This window comes from Prionailurus bengalensis, chromosome C2, assembly GCF_016509475.1.
Source record: "Prionailurus bengalensis isolate Pbe53 chromosome C2, Fcat_Pben_1.1_paternal_pri, whole genome shotgun sequence".
Lineage (NCBI taxonomy): Eukaryota > Metazoa > Chordata > Mammalia > Carnivora > Felidae > Prionailurus > Prionailurus bengalensis.
This window is the reverse complement of record NC_057350.1, coordinates 11922188-11928693: the sequence shown is the minus strand read 5'-3', so window position 1 is coordinate 11928693 and position 6506 is coordinate 11922188. Positions and strand designations below refer to the sequence as shown.

At 47.0% G+C, this 6506-nt stretch overlaps 1 non-coding gene across 1 annotated transcript; it reads left to right on the top strand.

Moving 5' to 3' along the window:
- The first annotated feature begins 2618 nt into the window (after positions 1 to 2618).
- LOC122492510 lies at positions 2619 to 2745 on the top strand. Its single transcript, XR_006299685.1, has one exon. It is a non-coding gene; the product is annotated as a small nucleolar RNA SNORA72 (small nucleolar RNA).
- Positions 2746 to 6506: the final 3761 nt, after the last annotated feature.

Genomic DNA, 6506 nt, shown 5'->3' with positions numbered 1-6506 from the left:
GTATATGACATCACTGGGTTGTTGGCATGCCCAGGCCCAAAGTGACAATGGAGTCTCCCCAGGCCTTGGGACTCCCTGAGGGGGTCAGAGCCTCCGGCACTGACTTGGAACCATTTTGTATACGGGTCCTGATCTGCTTTCCGATTCAGATTAAGGGCAAAATAGCTTTAGAGTTAAAACTCCCTCTCATTGAGGTTCTCTGAAAGGTGGACTTTGACTCGTGGAACGGATAGACTGATCTGCTGTCTCGACAAACATTGACAAGGCATTTTGCAGCCCTATTTTAAGGTCTTAGATTTGACATACAGTATTTTTTTTTTCTTTTTTGCTGCTTGATTGAGGTACAGTTGATATACATTATGCTATGCATGTTTCACATGTACGTTTTCATGAGTTTTTTTACATATATGAAACACCACCACAATCAAAGTTTTGGTCACGCCCAGAGTTTCCGCATTGTGAACAATTTTAACATAAAGGATGTTAAGGGGGACCCTGGGTGGCTCAGTCGGTTGAGTCTCACTCTTGATTTTGGCTCAGGTCATGACCTTGAGGTTGTGGAATCGAGCCCCATGTCGGGCTCTGCACGGACAGTGAGGAGCCTGTGTGGGATTCTCTCTCTCTCCCTCTCTCTCTCTCTCTCTCTGCCCTTCCCCTGCTCGTTCACTCTCTCCCTCAAAAATAAATAAATAAACATTTAAAAAATACAATAAAGGATGTCAAGATTATAAGGAGAGTAAAAATTCCCTCCCTTGGCAAGCTCTTGTTTGTAAGGGACAAATCCAGTTTTTTCGTCTTTTCGATTTGGTTTATTTTTAAAATCCAAGCAACACTAGCAGGTCTAGATTTCAATACTACCAATAGGATAATACACGATTAATTCTACACTTTTTGGAATCCCGAATCTGCCATTTCAAAAAAGAATCCTGGAGTAGATCCTGGAACAGAGAAAAGACATTTACATGGAAACTGGTGAAATCCAAACAAAGTCTGGGGTTTAGGGGATATTAAGATACCAATGTTGATTTCTGGGTTTTGACAAATATCCTTTGTAATGTAAGAACCTCAGGAAAACTGAAACAGGGTGGGGAGCATACAGAACTCTCTGTACTATCTTTGTGCCTCTTCTGTAAATCTAAAATTGTCCAAAATATAAACTTTACAGACAAAAAAAAAAAAAGACTAATGGCTATTAGATACTAGAGGAAAACATGTTTTATCGTAGGTGCTGGTTTTTTTTAAAGTCTGTTTGTTTGTTTGTTTATTCCTTTTGAGAAAGAGAGGGAGAGGGAGAGGAAGCACAAGCAGGGGAGGGGCAGAGAGGGAGAGAGAGAGAATCCCAAGCAGGCTCTGTACTGGCCTGATGCAGGGCTCGAACCCACAAACTATGAGACCTTGACCTGAGCTTAGATCAAGAGTCAGACGCTTAACCGACTGAGCCACCCAGACGCCACTTTAGGTGCTGTTTCATACAAAAGATTTTATTATACCTCCACGGGGCACCTGGGTGGCTCAGTCAGTTAAGCGTCACTTCAGCTCAGGTCATGATCTCGCTGTCCAGGAGTTCAAGCCCAATGTTGGACTCTGTGCTGACAGCTCGGAGCCTGAAGCCTGCTTAGGATTCTGTGTCCCCCTCTCTCTCTGCCCCACCCCTCCTTGTGCTCTCTCTCTGTCTTTCAAAAATGAATAAACATTAAAAAAAAAAGATTTTATTATACCTCCAAATACTGAGCAAGCAACAGCTATTATATTGCAGTTTTTTGTGGGTTTTTCTTTGTTGTTGTTGTTGTTTTAAATAACAACAAAGCAGGGGCTCCTGAGTGGCTCTGTTGGTTGACCAATAGGTCCTGATTTCCGCCCAGGTCATGATCTCATGGTTTGTCAGATCCAGCCCCCCACTGGCTCTGTGCCAACAGTGTGGAGCTTGCTAAGGATTCTCTCTTTCCCTCTCTCTCTGCCCCTCCCCACTCAAAAGAAATAAGTAAACATTAAAAAAAGAAAAGTAACAACAAAGCACATTTCACTTTCTAGTCGTACTTTTCCCTCCTAACTGGTATTACCATCATTTCTTATTCTTTTCCACTGTCACCTGTGTGGTCCTTTACCTACCATCGACAAACCATTTCTAAAAGCAAGGTTGCGCAGAAGCTTTGCATTTTGATTCTTAGAAATGAGACCCGATCTGCTTTCAAGTGAAGGACTAAAGAGGAATTTAATTCGCGGAATAGAAACAGTCTCTTCTGTTTTGCGTTCGCCGAGATGTCAATGTTGTTTCTTTGGAGGGTGGGAGGTGGGGGTGGGGAACGTTTGCAGAAAAAGGTCAAGAACAAGGGCCCTCCCTTCCCCTGGCCCCAGGCCGCACTGGGTGCAGCCACGTCCCTGAGTGGCAGGAGGCTGAAGGTAGTATCTAATTGCCATTGCCAGGAAGGATCTGGAGCCCAGGCTGATCCACCCCCTTCGAGTGGATTGATGAGCATCTCAGCTGTGCTCACCGCAGGTTCAATGCCTGAGCGCCCTTCCCCCGTTTCCTGGTCTTGGTCCAAACTCTAGCGAGCCCTGGAAAGTTGGACAGGTAACTGGACTTGATTTCATTGACGTAGCAAAAAAATGATTCGCTACCACAACTATTCTCGCTGTTCTGATTTTGTAATAATCAGGGCAGGCTAAACATTATATAAGACCGTGCATGTGTCCTCAGACCTAGTTCTTTCTCTAGCTCTGGTGTTGTCAATGCTGGTGATAAACCAAGTCTGATTTATACAAAGCATCTCATGTAGGAAATGTCTATGACTCTCAGGTCTCTGATTCTCCTTGAGAAATGACAGCAAAGCTAGTGTGATAACTTTTGAAGATTAGATTCGTTGCTAATTCAATGAATGGTGAAACTAAAGAAAAACAAAAACAAAAACCAAAAAAACTGATTCCATAGTTCTTGTTTCTGAGTGTTGTGAAGTCAAAGCATAGGGGTGCCCACCTTTTTAAAAGATACACTTTTGGGGCGCCTGGGTGGCTCGGTCGGTTAAGCATCAGACTTCGGCTCAGGTCGTGACCTCGCTGTCCGTGAATTCAAGCCCCGTGTCGGGCTCTGTGCTGACAGCTCAGAGCCTGGAGCCTGTTTCCGATTCTGTGTCTCCCTCTCTCTCTGCCCCTCCCCTGTTCATGCTCTGTCTCAAAAATAAATAAACGTTAAAAAAAATTTTTTTTAAAGATACACTTTCTTGGGGTGCCTGAATGTCCCAGTCGGTTAAGCGTCCAGCTTCCGCTCAGGTCATGATCTCACAGTTCAGTGTGTGGGGGCGAGCCCTGCATCGGGCTCCCCCCTGACAGTGTGGAAGGAAGCCTGCCTGGGATTCGCTCTCTTTCCCTCTCTCTTTCCCTCTCTTTCTGCCACTGCCCCACTCACACTTTCTCTCTCTCTCTCTCTCTCTCTCTCTCAAGTAAATAAACTTAAAAGAAAAGATACACTTTCTGCGGATGAAAACATGTATCTGGGTCAGGAAATGCAGCATATTTCCAGTAATCAGTTTTGCCCATTTGTCTGGCTTCCTTTTCAAATGACTTTTTGTTTCTTTGTTTTTTGGTTTGTAATGATTAAATTATTAAAGCATGGGGGGGTGTTGCAGTTTAAATGTAGCTACAATGCTTTGTTCCAGGCTGTATCTAGAGCAATGCCTGGCACATAAGTGAGTGTTCAATAAATACTGGCTGAAAAAAATATTTGTTGAGGGGTAAAAAGTAAATGTATTCATCTCTTTCAATCCTTGGAGAAGTCAAATTTAGGTGTTGGATGTATTTCCTAGAATAACCTCCATTTGAGTCAAAGTGCTTTAGGACTGGCTCACTTTTTTAAAAACATTTTTTTCATGTTTATTTGTTTTTGAGACAGACAGAGCATGGGCAGGGGAGGGGCAGAGAGAGAGGGAGACACAGAATCGGAAGCAGGCTCCAGGCTCCCAGCTGTCAGCCCAGAGCCCGACGCGGGGCTCGAACTCCCGGACCGCGAGATCGTGACCTGGCTGAAGTCGGACGTTTAACCGACGGAGCCACCCAGCCGCCCCAGGACTAAAGCAATATGAGAGATGTCCGTTTGAGAAACAAAGAGTATCTCTGGGTCTGAGATGGTCCAGGGAGGTTCTGGGGCTTCCTCTGCATAGAGCCCCCTGTACCACTTGCGGGGGGTGAGTGAGGAAGTATTTGCAGCTCTCCCCAGGGTCCTGGGTATTTATTTGACTGGGACAATGCCAGCAGGTGACAGTGCCCTCCCGACTGCATGTCTGGGGAAGGTCAAGGCAGGGCAGGAGGCTCCCCCAAGTCAGGGGTGGGGATGGAACTCCAAGCTGGGGGTCAGACCCTCAGGCAGGTCAGAAGAAACTGCCCCGTGGTGAACACTTCCCAAATCCCTCCATCTAGGGTTTCCCTCGATCTAGTGACTTTAAAAAGCTGTGTGAGTCAGTACTTCTTGGGCACAGCCAAAGGGCCACCTCAGTTCCTGCCAGGGCTTCCCCACTCTCCACGCAGAGGGCCCAGTCCAGTCACCTCGGGACCTAACACTAGCACCAGGACAGAAGAGAGAAAAGGGCTCCTACAGAATTCATGACTGCAGACCCAAGGAGAGCGTCCTGGGACAGAATCCAGTCTGACTCATCAACCTGTCAGTAGCACATCCAGCATGGTCTGAGATAAAAGATGCTGCGTTCGTTGGGTGGCCTTGGTGTCCTCTGTTACTTCCATTAAAATGCAAACTCCACAAGCTCAGAGTTCTTGTTTCTTGGGTTCAAAACAGGGCCCAGTGTGGAGTAGAAGCTCAATAAACATGTGTTCAATGAACCAGAGAGGGAAGAAAAGAAGGAAGGAAGGAAGGGAGGGAGGAAGGGAGGGAGGGAGGAAGGGAGGGAGGGAGGGAGGAAGGAAGGGTGGAGAGGGAGGGAGGGAGGAAGGAAGGGAGGAAGGGAGGGAGGAAGGGAGGAAGGAAGGGTGGAAAGAAGGAAGGAAGGAAGGGAGGAAGGGAAGGAGGGAGGGAGGGAAGGAGAAAGGCAGGAAAGAAGGAAGGGTGGAAAGAAGGAAGGAAGGAAGGAAGGAAGGAAGGAAGGAAGGAAGGGTGGATGGAAGGAAGGAAGGAAGGGAGGAAGGGAGGGAGGGAGGGAGGGAAGGAGAAAGGCAGGAAAGAAGGAAGGGTGGAAGGAAGGAAGGAAGGAAGGAAGGAAGGAAGGAAGGGTGTGAACTGAAAACAACCTGTGCTTTCTGAACATGGTTTGCTACCCCTGGACTCTTTCTGTTCTTGCCTTCACCAACAAATTGTACCTAAATGAATTTGTGTTTGTTTTGTTTTGATTCGTTTTCTAGGGACACCCAGTAAGTCACATAACTATGATGTCTGAGGTTTCAAAGGCAAAATGGAAGTTCACGTTCACGATAACGTAAGACTACGAGAGAAGGGAAATTCACAAGGCATTCAACACCCACGAAATGTAAGAGAGTTCCAGGTAACAGCCTGCCGCCAGATGCCTGTGACTTTGCATGGCTCTACACGGAGAAAGTTAGGCAACCCAGGGCGTAAGCTTGAGGATTGCTAAAGAATGAACATGATGTCTCTGGCATCTTTTTTTCCCCCGGGCCCAAGTCCTATTCTGGGCTTTGCAAAGTCAAGACAGCGTCTGTAGCATATCCTGCAACTATAGGCGGCCTGATTTTTACACAGTCGTGAAACACAAGCACGTGAGAAACAAGGTCCCCCCCCCCCCCCCCGCCCCCCCCCCCCCCCCCCCCCCCCCCGCTAGCCCAGCCTGACTGTGGTTTCTACAATCTTCTCAAAAACGGAAGTAACGCTGCCCCCTTGCCGTTTACTGCTCCTCAAGAATTTAGGAGTTTCAAGGCGTAAGCTGTAGTTGTTTCTGGGTCGTAAGAGTATGGGGGAAATTTTTTCCTCCGCTTTGTTATTTTTCTGTCTTTTAGGTTCACCACAGCGAGCATATACTGTTATTACAGCAAGGACAAAAGCCGTAATGAAAGCTGGCCCCTTTTTCCATTCCATTGCAAGTTAGCCCACGTACAACCAGTGCGATAGTAGCCATCGTCTGGAGCAGAAGTCAGACCTGAAGCAAAATGAGAGTGCTTTTCACTGCCTTTTTTTTATTTTAATGTTTATTTATTTTTGAGAGACAGAGAGAGACAGAGCGCGAGTGGGGGAGGGGCAGAGAGAGAGAGAGGGAGACCCGGAATCCGAAGCAGGCTCCAGGCTCCGAGCTGTCAGCACAGAGCCCGACGCGGGGCTCGAACCCACAAACTGTGAGTTCGTGACCTGAGCTGAAGTCAGACGCTTAACCGACTGAGCCACCCAGGTGCCCCTCACTGCCTTTCGTAATGCACCTTTGGACATTAAGAAGTCTGGTTTGTATTTTGATTGCTAGGAAGCTGAGTTTAGTCAATGTGGACTTTTGGACCACATGTGGACATACTGCCTCCCTGTCACAACACATTCTCTGTCTTCATGTCCTACACTCATACTT